The sequence below is a fragment of the Etheostoma cragini genome, chromosome 18 (genome assembly GCF_013103735.1).
Source record: "Etheostoma cragini isolate CJK2018 chromosome 18, CSU_Ecrag_1.0, whole genome shotgun sequence".
Classification (NCBI taxonomy): Eukaryota; Metazoa; Chordata; class Actinopteri; order Perciformes; family Percidae; genus Etheostoma; species Etheostoma cragini.
The window spans coordinates 22,635,235-22,648,563 of record NC_048424.1 but is presented as its reverse complement, the minus strand read 5'-3'; the positions used below and the strand labels follow the sequence as shown (position 1 = coordinate 22,648,563).

Below are 13,329 nucleotides of genomic sequence, written 5' to 3'. Positions count from 1 at the left end.
TGGCTGTTGGCAAAACAACTCAATGATAACCTAAGACAACAGTTAACAAACATATTGTACAACTCACTGACACACTAGCTTGGTTACTTTGACTTTGGCTGACATTAATCTTAAAAGATTGTAAACGTGTACAATACTTGCTTATGATATAATGCTTACGATCTTTAAAGAAAAATTAGATTTTTCTAACGTCAAGCTTTCTTATATTCTACTGGTGGCTGACTGCCTTAATTGGACGTTTGAAACGATGGTGTATGCATCGTTACAGTGTAGTAGGTACCATCAGCGCCAGAAAACGCTGAAGGGTAAAGGGATTTTGACATCCCTCTCTCTATACTCCACTGAGACAGACACACTGACGCTCCACGACGGAGACGTGCGGACCAGAACTACACACAACTTCCAATCTTTGATCTTTTCGCTACTTCTGAACTCATGTACGCACACTGCGACTGTAGCTCTCCGACTTCCTCGTCTAAAAAGGTCACCAAAGACCGGGGAAGGGCACTAGACCAAAACCCGCCTGAAGAGCAGCCAGTATGCATAGTATCCTACCGTGTTGTGTCTCCCGGTGCTTTGCGCTTGTTATCGCTGGTGGGGTGTGCAGCACGCGGCGCTTCCTTACCACCAAGACGAAGAGGAAAAAAAACAGAATCCTTCGGCTTTTGTCAAAATGCCCGCAAGCGCTGAACAACAAACTATAGACCCCGCCAAGCAACAACAAGTCTCGGGGAGAGCGGGCTGTTTCTCACGGGAGTGTGTCTCGCCACAATGGCAAACAGCGACACACACGTACACACAAACACACCAGCCCCGGCTCCCGACCCGACTCTCTCCGGAGGGACGGAGCGGAGGCAGGAGGCGGTGGGCTGGGACTGCACCGTAGACCACTGATAGGACGCTCTCGGGGTCTGCTTTAACCCGCTCACTGCCACAACAACTGGCAGCACGCGCAGAGGTAACGCGACCGCTCATGCGCGTTAGCACGAGATTTTAGAACACTTCAAAAATAGGTGCCCGAGGCCAAAGGCAGCACGAACATAATAAAGCAAGGGAAACACTGGACTAGCTTATAGCCATAACACTAACAATAATTACATGAAGGAAAACATTCGCAAGACTGAGTGAACTATTCACTCTATGCACAGCTCAACACATTTCTAGAATATCAATTCATTTAACAAATTTCCCCTTTACAGACTACAGATATGCTAACGTCACTAGCCTAGCTTACATTGGAAACAAATAGTTAAAACGTGAAGGTCAAAACCCTTGTAAAGTCTTTTTTTTTTTTAAATACGTCATCTTTTACCCTTTAATCAATGCTCTCTTGGTTCAACATTATAATTAAAAAGCGCCGTGTCTTGGATGGAACAGCTAAACCTGTATGAGCCCAGTATGGGATTCTCTAGTCTCATCATAACAGTAATTTATGAGAGTATCAAACACATGTACAAGAGTTAATAGAGTTCATTGGTATAACATTAATCATAAGTGGATTATTTATAAATGAAACTACAGAAGAATGCTTTCAGCTAGCCTACTTACAAAGATAAACAGCCTTTAATTATGAGATTCTACCACATAATTCCTTAATAAGGACCACACCCTTCTTAACACATTACGATATTTAAATTATAGATTACTGTTGGCATGTGTTGTCTGCTCTTCTAGGTTTAGTTTAATAACTACTTTAGAATGTTCTCGGTCCTCTTTACCTGCCCACCCAAGGCAACAAAAGATCAAACTGTCCAGGTTAATACATCCTCAACCTAATGTTTTCAATTTAGTTCAACCTATCGACAAAATGTAGGCACATATTGTACAAAAAGGTACATCAATTAAAAAAAATATTTACCAGTTTCTTTGTTTTCCTTTTGCTTTTTGGGGGTCTGGTAGCCTGGAAATCCAGACCCAAATCCAAAAGGTTAAGGGTCTGGCATGAGTGATGAAAGTCGCCCATCTCGAGGGGCAGCACCGAGCATTTTAAAATCCCACTGCACACAATTTGATAACACTACGACCAATCACAACAGATCCCACCACCTCTTCAAGCAGCTCTCGGTACACTTGTTTGGTCCTCTCGTGGTACACACCAGAGTTTGATTGCTGCATTCTCACCCCCCCAAACGAACCGCACCAGCAGGGCAAACCACCTCTAGTTTGATTGAACAGGACTAAAGGCTGTCGGTGTGAAAGCACACTTAGAAAACTGTGTGTTCCTTTAAAGTCACACTGCTTCCATTGGCCATTATATTAGAAACAGTGTAGTTTAAAGGAAAGCAACTTTCGTCTTTGATCAAAAGATTACAGAGAAATAATTGATCTAGCACAGTCTACATGGCGCATACAAAGGTCTGCAAAGCTAGAAGATGTGCAAAATGCAATGCCTGATTTTCTTTAAGGACCAAGTTTTTCAAATGCAAACCGTGAGCTCATGCTGGGAACAATGCAGGAATCCCATTAAAAATGAATTCAGTGTATGCTATTTTCAACTTTTAGTTTCATCAGTGGTTTGCAAAGAATAAACAAAATCTCCACAGACTGGAGCCCCTTCTGGTTAGATGCATTCCCTCACAAGCAACTGATTCTTCTCAGCAGGGGAGGTGGTTTATCACAGGGAATGCTGGGAAGGCAGAGGGCTGTACCTGGCTTTAATTTCAGCTGTCCACCAGGATTAGGACACAGTTCATATAGCAGGCTGTAATCATCTGCAGCAGTGAGGCACTGCTGACCCCGGGGCCAGTCGAAGCCTAAGCCATTTAGTGCTTTGTAGTCTCTAATAATAATAATAATAATAATAATAATATTAACCCGGTAATAACACGTTTTGTAGCACGCTTTGTCTTGTATCGGGCTTTACTTTTGTCTGATAAGAAATGAGGCTTAGTTCACTGTGTCTGTTGCAGTGTAATTTGGGATGTGCTTCCACACTCATCAGTAGGAATGTAATGATGCGCTCAGCTCACGATTACATCCACGATCTTAAGAGCACAGTGCACAACTTTCATGCGATTCTTTGTAACAGGAATGAGCTGCAGACAAATAACTAAAAACTATTTCTCCATATTAAACTATGTAAAAGAACAGATGTGACCTCTCTTATCAAAAGTGCAACTGAAACTGTATTTTATCTTAAACAACAAAAATGAAATAAAAGATTACCAATTCAAGTTTTGAAACAAAGCCCACTAACATAACTAAATCCATCCGTGTATCCCCTGTAACCACGAAAGGTCTGGCAATGCAAGACTACATCCCTTACTAATAATGTAATGCAGTTGGTTGCGTTATTTGTGATTCTGGATTTATATCACTACCACTGCCTAAGAATCAACAACACACCAAAGTAGCCTTCCTTCAGACCGCGGCCTGGTAGAAAGTATCTCGGTACTGTGGTTTTTAGGACCCAAACATACTTCGTAGCATGCTGCCGAGGGCTCAGGGCCAACCCCCTACGGGTGCAGCAGCGAGGGAGCTGCCTGTGAATTATTACCCAGCCGATCCCCGGCCCCTACGTGGTCATGCAGCCGGGGCCGGTCAGCTCAGGACAACCAGGCCTTTACTCTGAAATAATAACACAAAAGGCAATTTACAGCGCTAACACCCCTTGTACAACTACTCACATCCGCCGAGATCAACATTAAGCTGATACGTGGTGTTGAGAATGCATTAGGGAAGCAGAGTTTGGGTTCAGCTAGCCAGAGCCGAGGTCTTCCCTCCCACATGGAGCTAAAGAAGGAACCACATCAAAGGCTGCAATGTACCAGGAAGGATGGAGGCCCCGGTGGAAGCCCAAACGGCCCCTGGGATGATTGCACACAAGTCATCAAAGTGACAGGTTTAGCGGACAACAACCAAGGAAAATAAAGGAGGGGCGAGCAGTTAAAGAGGGAGGGAGAGAAGGATAGAGGAGGACAAGATGTTTTCAAAACCATTTAAGGCTTTGGCATGGCATGTCAAACAATAATGTTTAATGTGTCTTTCTTTTGGAATCATTTTCTTTTTCCATGGCTAATTCCAAATGTCGGGGTTTAGAATAACTATCGTTCCCTTTCATTGTGGATTTCTTAACTGAAGCAAATGTGGCACACAAAAGCAGACATGCGACGCAAACAGCAAATTGTTGTTTTCTGTCTCTATGCCCAACATAGACAGAAGGGCCCAAAACCTCAAACAGCTGCAATAAAAAAGGGAGAAACCAGGGAAGGGAAGAAAAAAACAAGCTCTCCACAAAAGACTTGGTCCTGTAAGTCTAAACATGATCCGACTCGCTGTGTGATTTGAAAGCTCAGTGATTAACAGTGATCTAATGACGCAGCGTGGTAATGTGCTTCGGCCTGTGCAGGAAGGCAGCAGGTAATCCTAGAAGCCCTCGGAGCAGCTACGTTTCCCCTAAGCATCTTCATCACTTGCACAAAATCTTTTTGTACGTTAAAGAATATTCCTCACACACAAACAAAAAAATTTATCTAGATTTTTAAAAAGGTGTGGAGAGCCTGATATAATGATTCGCTATAAGGAAACCTTAATGACGTTCAAAATCTAAGTTTTTAGTTTTACTTCTAATAATTAAGTACATTTCATTTCATTTACTTTTGATACTTAAGTACAGCAAATATCAGATACTTTACTTTACTCAAGAAATCTTCTAAAAAAAGTTCTAACTAACTTCTACAACAGTCATTTTCTGGTAAGATACTACTTTGACTCAAATATTGCTTTCCGGTATTGAATACAAGACTGTTGGACTCAAGAGTGAGTGTACAGCATGTGGATATCTAAATGAAAAAAGACAAAGTGTGACCACTATTGACTGAATGAATGAGAGACTGAGAAAGGCAGGCAGCACTGCTCACATGGCTCCCTGGCCAACCAGGGAAACCTTATCCCTGCGACACCTTGGCGGTGAGGACGGACATCTCTCACCCGATTAGCACTGAGCACCCCTGACGTCCACCCACAAGGACCGGGGGGGGGGCCGCGGAATGGCTGAAACCCCGACGACTCAGACAGACTCAGACGCGGCAGAGCGGACAGTGTCACTGCGCAAACAACGCGGTTCTGTGACAATTCACTGGGATTAAAATGTGCAATAATCCTTCTTACCTCACTCTACTGTGAAACACTACTGTGCAATATTTGCAACATTTATTCTCATAACAAATGCAATCCCCCCCCCATAGTTGTATCCTCCAGTATTCACAATTTATTATGTCTTTTTGCACTCTTCCGTATAGTATCTACGTTTTTTTTTGTCCTATTCTATTTGAATGTACTCAACTTGTATAGTAGTTTATTTTAGTTGTGTGGTGTGTTTTTCCTCTTTTTACTCGACTCAAAGAGCCAGCACAAGAACTGCGTTGGGCCTGGACTGTTTGGTGTGCGCCAAATGACAAACAGAAAAACGAGAGCTACTGTCTAGGTTACTCTGCATTCACATTAGGCATAGGTTCAAATTCATTAGCGCCACGCTGCTGTATACTTTAAATCCTAAGAAAGAAAACCATGTGTTATGTGTCAAACGCATGAGGAATGTCTCACACATGCACATATTTTAGTTTGTTATTTTCTGTGTAATGTCTCAAAGTAAAGCGGCCACGTTGGGCCTATCAGTAGCCCAGGACTGGTATTAGCGGGGGATTTGTTGGGGTATTTTAGGCCGTTATTTGTATAGTACAGCTTAAACTTGAAACGGGAGAAAGAAGGGGAATGACATGCGGCAAAGGGCCGCCGCAGTGGGGAGTCGAACCCGCGGCCACGGCGTTGAGGAGTAAACCTCTTTATATGGGCGTCTGCTCTACCAGGGGGGCTAACCAGGCGCCCGACCTGGGGATTTCTAATCATTAGTAATAATTGCGGAGGTCGTCTGTGATCTTAGGGTTTTTTCCTTTTTGCACCTCCCTCTTACATTTTTTATAAATCCTGCACTAACCATACAGATGCATTTTTTGTGTCTATATCGACGACCTTTCACTTCCCGGATTGTTTAGGTGCCACCGGAAATTTCACCGGATAACCCTCATTTTGGCCCCCTTCCTCTTCTTCTGTGTCGGTGTTCTAAACTCCGGTGGATTTATGAGGACTATGGTTAACTGATCCTAATAAAGAATATGACAGACACAAGGGTGAGAGGGGGGGGAAAAAGGGAACGGCTGGAAATACAAGAGAATGGCGAGTGGTTTAGCACCACTTCTAGTGCATTCTTTACCCAAGTGTTGACTGGCAGCTGAAAGTTGTGAATAAAATCCCACAGCCCAATGTCAAAGATTGTGGGGTTCCACTTTATTTGAAGGCATCTACATAAGCATGACATGACACGGTCATAAACATTTATGACATAACGCTTCTTTTTTCGGTTTTGTCATGGCGAGTGATGGTTAGGGTTAGGGTTCATGTGTTCATGACACTGTCATGACACACCTAAGTAGATACCTTCAACTAAAGTGTTACAGATTGTTGTTCCCATCAGTCACTTAGACACAAACACACAGGAAATTTGGTTCTGGGTTGGAAAAAAAACGGTGGTAACCCTTTAACATTCTTTTAGCAATTTCCTTACTCAAATGCTAAAAAATCCCAAACATGTTTTTGACAATTTGAAAGAAACCCAACTTTTTGATATCTATATGAAACGTTTCAGAATGGGTCATATTTGAGGGTAAAACCAGGCCACCTCTTACAGAGCAGTACTTGATTTGATATTTAGAAGAATGAACAGAATCGATTCCCTATGAAGTTTGCATCATTAATTTTTTGGACCAGGAGCCAAAGACTAAACTGTGTTATTAGGTTTACAAATAGCATGCAGAATCGGTACTGGCCAGCTGCATTGATTTGGCAGAGGAACAATGTTTTTAAAAAGAAGGGGAAAAAAGGCTGTTGATTTATCATGTTAAAATATGCACACCATTGACACAAAACTAGGCAAAGCCTTCTAATTATGTCGGTTTTTCCTCAGGATTTTCCATGGTGTTAGGGGCTTAGGAACACTCTTTGTCGTTTAACAAAAAAAAAAAGCCCCCCCCCCGCCATTCACCTCTCCCTCTTCCATCTTTTTCAAGTACCCGAGCAACTTCCTATTCTGGGAAAGGACACAGTTCAATCCAAACTCTTCTTTCTGTTGTCTTTCAGAGGGAGAGGTGGGGAGGGAACGGATGGACCGAGAGAGGAGAAAGATAGGAAAATGGTGGTATTCAACCGCAGGGTCTTATCGAGTGGAAGAGAGGAGGCAGCGAAAGAAAAGCCCAGCAAAAGAGTGACTGCGAACCGCGGAGAGCAGAGAGGGAGAAAATGCATCTTTATTTGTTTGAACAGCGCTGGTTTGATCTCAGACCCAATCGGGGCGACAGGGAAGTTATGCAGAACGGAAACGGGGGAAAGTCAGACGGAGGGACGGATAAGAGGCGGCAGGTGGACCCACAGGCGGAGGAGAGGGAGACGGACAACTCCCACAAAGGGCTGTTCAGGAGGAATTTGGTGGACAGATGTTTGTGTGTGTGAATTAATGGCAGAGAGAGTTCCTCTTTGAGGGGACCAGAGTTAGCGTTTGCTCATAAGGACGGGAACAGCCTTCAGGGAACTGCACAAACATACACAAAGCCAAAAGCCCCCTACTCAACAAACACTGTGTGTGTGTGTGCGTGTGCGCGTGCGTGTGCGTGTGTGTGTGTGTGTGTGTGGTGGGAAAACTATATTTTTCAGCACTAAATACAATATTTTTTTAAAGTGCTCATATTATGCTTTTTTAACATTTTCCCCCTTTGTGTTATCTATCTTTTTTTGTGAATGTTATAGTTTTACAAAGTGAAAAAGCCCAAAGTCCCCCCGACCCCCAAAGACTTACCATCTCCAACAGAAAACACTGTTCACCAACTGCTCCAAACTGCTGTAGTCCAGCTTTTACATTATAATGCTCGCCTAGCTGCTAGCCTCATACTCTGCTTCTGACTGGCTAGTAGTCCTTTCCTAGGTACTACATATGTGTGACCCCCAACAAAGATGGGACAGAAGTGATATGTCTCAATCTGGAGCTAAAACAGAAAGCTCAACACACAGGGTGAAAAGAGGAGCTGCAACAATGTGCAGTACAAAAAATTAAACCATGTAAACCAACAGTTATGAACCTGAAAATAAGCATAATATGAGCACTTTAAAGTTATTTGCTATAATATAAATGTACATTGTGTACATAGATAGCATTTACACTGCTTTACGCAGCTTAAAGGGCCCCTGACTTGTATAGAGTGGTCTACTCTAGACTTAGATTGTTTCCCGTTTCTAAAACGTGAGTACTTTTACTTTTAATACTTCAGGTACATTTTCCTGTTGATATTTACGTACTTACTTAAGTAACATTTTCAATGCAGGACTTTTTTAGTAACAGAATTTTTTACAGTGTGGATAAAATGAAGGAAAAGATCAAAATACCCTTTCCACCACTGAACTTCTGTCATGGTTTGACACTACAAATAAAATTGGAATATATTGTCTCTCCCACCTCTGAAACCAAACCTACATCTTTACGAGTGACCATGAGGGTAAACGGATTTCAAATAATATGAAAATAAGAAATGTTTAAGAGAATTGGAGAATTGGAGAATTAAGAGAACATTCAAGGCACTTTCAGGCAGCACTAAAGTACGAAGCAGAAATGGGTTAACATGGCTCTGAAGAAAAACTGGGATAAAACTTGAAAGATCGCATTGGTGTGTCAAATTTCTCCGGGGTCTCAGGGCCTCCGAGCGTGGGGGGACTAGATGGCCCCGGGGAGAGGAAAAAAGGAAAAGAACTTTTTTTTTTGTGTGGTTGAAAATGTTGGAGGAGGTGTGAGATCACATCCTGCTGTCATAAACTTTTTTGGCAGTCCAAAAAAACTGATATAGAGGTGGAGATGTGGGGAAGGATGGAATGAAGGAGAGTTTAGGGCGGGGGTGTCAAACTCAACTTCACTATGGCCACACTGAAAAATAAGAATCACATCAAGGGCCAATCGTGACGTTCAAAGACTTTATTTTAGAGGAAAGTCAAGTCATGTCTCATATTGTCTTATCACTTACAGTTTGGTCCACATAAAGCCTTGGAGAAGTCAGGAAAAAAGTTCTTTTAGCTATCAATGAAAGAATCGTCCGAAAACGCCACGCTAAAAAAGCCTCGGAAAAGCGCCAAAAAAAACCATGCAAAAGTGACAAGAACTTGAGATAAAACAACAACAAAAACTAGGTGGGCCAAAATGTATTTGGAACCTATATTGAAAAGCAGGCCTGATCAGAGTCTGCAAAGGGCCAGGTTTGGCCCGCGGGCCTTGAGTTTGATCCTTGATCCTATTTATTTTAAAGATGATTTTTTGGGGGATTTTTTAGGTCTTTATTTCAGACAGGATCGCTTTAGACATGAAAGGGGGGAGGAGAGAAGGGGAATGACATGCAGCAAACGGTCGCATGTTCGGTTCCGACCCGCGGTGTGGACTGAGACTCTGTTTATGGGCGCGCTCCACCAGGTGAGCGACCCAGGCGCCCAGTCTGACACGTGTTTTAAGGGAACAGGCTGGGGGGGAGGGAGAACTCCTTTTGTTTCTCCAAATACAAACTCCAGACACAAGGAGAAATATGGCAGCTGAAGTGTCACCCCAGTCAGCAGCTGGAATGCAGACACGGCCAGTCTCGAAACTTCTCCTCGACTTCCACGCCGTGTCAAATACTTTCTCCGTCTCATCTGCCCTTCCTCCACGTCGCTAACCTCATCGGGGACAGATGAGCCTAATATGTACGAGCTGAACTTCACATCCCAGGACGTTCATCATGCGCCTCATTCCCCTGTTTGGTGAGGGACTGTTTTCCATCAAGTGTTCAGATCTTATCCATTGTAGTGCTTTTCAAACAGTACATAGTGTTATTTGTCTCTGACCGCAAGAACATCACACAAGGTCGCCACAAAACCCATTCTTAATACGGAATTCTTAGTACTGAATACACGCTGCATCCGCCACAAACGACTAAAAGACCTGAAGAATGAAGTTTAGAGTCATTACTGCACTTCTGATAAGTGACACTACAAGAGCTCCCGCCCTGAGACAAGTCTGTCTCAAAATGTCAATCCCCAACAGGTTGGGTTTTCTTCTTTAAGACAATATGTTGGGCCTTTGAGGCCTATTTTTAATAGGACAGCTGATGACATGAAGGGGGGGGGAGAGGGAGAACGACATGAGTGCGCTCTACCAGGTGAGGTACCCAGACGCCCATGGTTGTTTGTTTTTTTTAGCTTTATACCATATTGGCTCTACAGCAGCAAAAGCCCCAACCTGTCAAAAAGCTATGCAGGGCAGTGTTTCTATCTATTTCTTAGCGGCGGATCATCAGAGCCCGGGTGAGACAAGAAGCTAACGCTAACGAACCTTGTGCTCCCTCTGCCTTTGACTACCCGCTGCATTCTTCCAACACGCTCTATTCACTTACTGTTTCAAATGTTTTCCAGGTTGGGGGTGCATATGGCTCAAAACCAGCAACAAAAAAAACGTACTAATACATTTCACACAGCATTTGGTTTTGTTGCTAAACTGTATGTAAAACAAGCGGTGATGTTAAATCACCTGTTTCACGTAACGTTCTAAGTAGGTTTGCGCATCGCTTGGATTTAAACAAGTCTGATTCCAATTCTGATTTTCCCTTTCAAATGCTGTTCCCATCCATTCTTGATTCCAATTCTTCGAGGGGTGGAGTTGAAATGGCTCAAATGCTTATTGCACATGTAAGAGGAACATTTTTATTTTCATTCAATAGTGATTTACAGTTACACCAGGCTTTAACGTCAGAGCGCCGCTTACTGTGCTCCATGGTTGCAACACAACAATTGCCTAGAACCACGGTGGCCGCCATGGAAACCAAAACTCTGCGTGTTATATTTGGAGACAATGACCGGATTCAAAACAATGCCAAACAATTCCAATAAAGAGACAATTCCATTGGAATCTTCATTTTTGAAACAATTCCAAGTCCCAATCCTAGTTCTAAGGTACTGTCTATGGGCTGGATATTCCTTTTCATGTAGTTTTTTTTTTTTTTTTTTAATACAGCAAAAAAGCCCAGTGATGGCAACATTACAATGTTTAGTATTGACAGATGTAGTGGTCATTGTCAATGAAAATGGGATCTGAGATTCACATTGCAAAATGGGTTATGTATCTGGAATTGTTCATTAGTTCTGTGTGATATCTGCAAAGCTGCATGGACTCACCGTAGTAAAACAGACGTAACAGATGATTTTAAGAAACAACTGCAATTAAAACTGTTGCTAAAAAGGTAACGCTACTGTTGACAACTTTAGCAACGTTGGCCAACACTATGAAACGCTACATATTTGCTAATAATCCCATTATTTTCACAACTTCAAACTAGATCAACAAATGAGAAAAGAATCAGAATGAAACCCTGCAAACACTACCAATCACCAAATGCTGGAAGATTTTTTCATATCAAGTAATCATTCAACAGTTGCCAACCATAACCCTACCCTGTTCAAACGTGACTGCATGGTAAAATAGAAATATAGTTGAATTGTGCAACGTGCTAGCCCCTGTGGGTGACAAGCACACAAAAATAAAGATTTCCTGCCCCGCTTGAGTTTGGCACGCTGTGTCCTCCGCTGCGATTTGTGGTGCTACACAGAGTACTTTAGTTTTATTATGGCCATGTCCCTCTCAGGGAGCAGCGGGCAGAACGCTCTGCTGTGAGAACACAGGCCTTGGCACATCACCACGGTGCCTGAAACAAAGATGTAGTGCCAAGGCAAATGGAGTGACTTCATCCTGTGTCATCCCGCTGAAGGACAAATGGGCTCTTAGAAGGCCCTGTGTGTGTGTGTGTGTGTGTTTGAGGGGGGGTTACATAGCTGGGTATGGGGGAGCTGAATAAGACTGACTAAAAAGGCTTTCTGGCTCCAGATATCTGTCTATATGCATGTTAGAGAGACCCAATCCACCCCAGTGTTCAAATCTGAATCAAAACATGATTTGTCTTTCCCCATTCAGTACATTTACACTGTTTCTAAGTTAAGGTCCCATGGCGGTCCTCTGAAGGGGAGGAACTTCACTTCTCTATATAAAGCTGGAGAAAGAAAGCTGAGCTGCCATGCCGTAGGTCAGACGGTCTTTTATTCTGACTGCTAACTAGCCCGTTACAAACAACAAAATACAACTACCTGTGTGACAATGCCTTTCATACTATCTAAGTGACTCACAAATTCAGCAACATGCGCGCAAGGAGACACACAGACACACACACTTGATATTACCAAGCTCAAACATCTAATCGAGAAAAATATCAACGGATCAATGGACAGTGAAAATGATCGTTAGTTGCAGCAGTACGGTCCATGCCAATAAAGGTTGTTGAATTGAACTGAAATGTTACAGCAGGATGATTATATGTAATGATGTTAAAGTAAAGAGGAAGTAGGCCATAAAAAGTGACAGGTCTTGGAGTGTATGAGGCATTGATGCTTGTAACATAGGGTGTGTGGGTGTGTGGGTTGCAATTTGTGTGTGTGTGTGTGTGTGTTATGTGGGTGCGTGTGTGTTATGTGTGTGATGTGTTGGTGATTTTATTAAATTCTTTATGTACATTCCCATGTGTGATTTGGAAAAATACACATAAACAGTGTGTTATGCAGTATTTGTCACACACCCAAGTTTGAAAGAAATGTCTTGTCTACTGATGTTTCTATTGTGTGCTCATTCCATGCTTAAGCCTTAAACATGCTGAGTCACCTTCTCTCCCAGTGATCCTCCATGTCAGAGGCTGAGTCATGTGTAAAGGTGGAGGACAGGAAACATGAGGTGGTCACATGTGATCAAGTAGATCAACAGCCTTTATGAGTTTGGTCTAATTAGTGTCTGTCTTATTAGATCATGTGTATGTATACAAAACTTTTTTTATGTGGTTTTTTTTCTGAACTCTTGCCTAAACTCTAAGGTGTTATCCATTATCCCATCCTCTTTCAGTCACTCTGTTTTTGGATTTATTTTTATTAATCCATTATTAATTTATGTGCATCGAGCATTGAATCGTTCTAGAGAGAATTGTGATGCATCTATGAATCGACTTTGCCCCCACCCCTACTATGTCATATATTTTTTTGTGCATGTTATAGGTTTAAAAAGTGAAAAAGCCCAAAGTCCCCCCCCATCTTTTGTGTGTGTGTTGTTTCTGGTTCTGGGGGTGGTTAGAGACGAGCTCAGAGCTCTTGAAGGCCTTCCCGGTCCCTGTGTTGAGGTTTGCGCCAGCAAGACGTGAACCAGGGCCTCTGCAGCTGCTCTCCAACACACACACACAC

General features: G+C 42.7%; 1 protein-coding gene across 3 annotated transcripts in view; it reads right to left on the bottom strand.

Moving 5' to 3' along the window:
• The window catches only part of disp1 (dispatched homolog 1 (Drosophila)), a 96,557-nt gene that overhangs the window by 39,060 nt on the left and 44,168 nt on the right, over positions 1 to 13,329 (bottom strand). The window contains exon 1 of one of the 3 annotated variants that reach the window (XM_034899797.1): positions 556 to 889. The exons of the other annotated variants lie outside the window; for them this stretch is intronic. The gene's annotated coding sequence lies outside the window, so the exon portion shown is untranslated. Of the gene's footprint in view, positions 1 to 555; positions 890 to 13,329 lie in introns of those variants that run through there. 3 annotated transcript variants of the gene reach the window in all.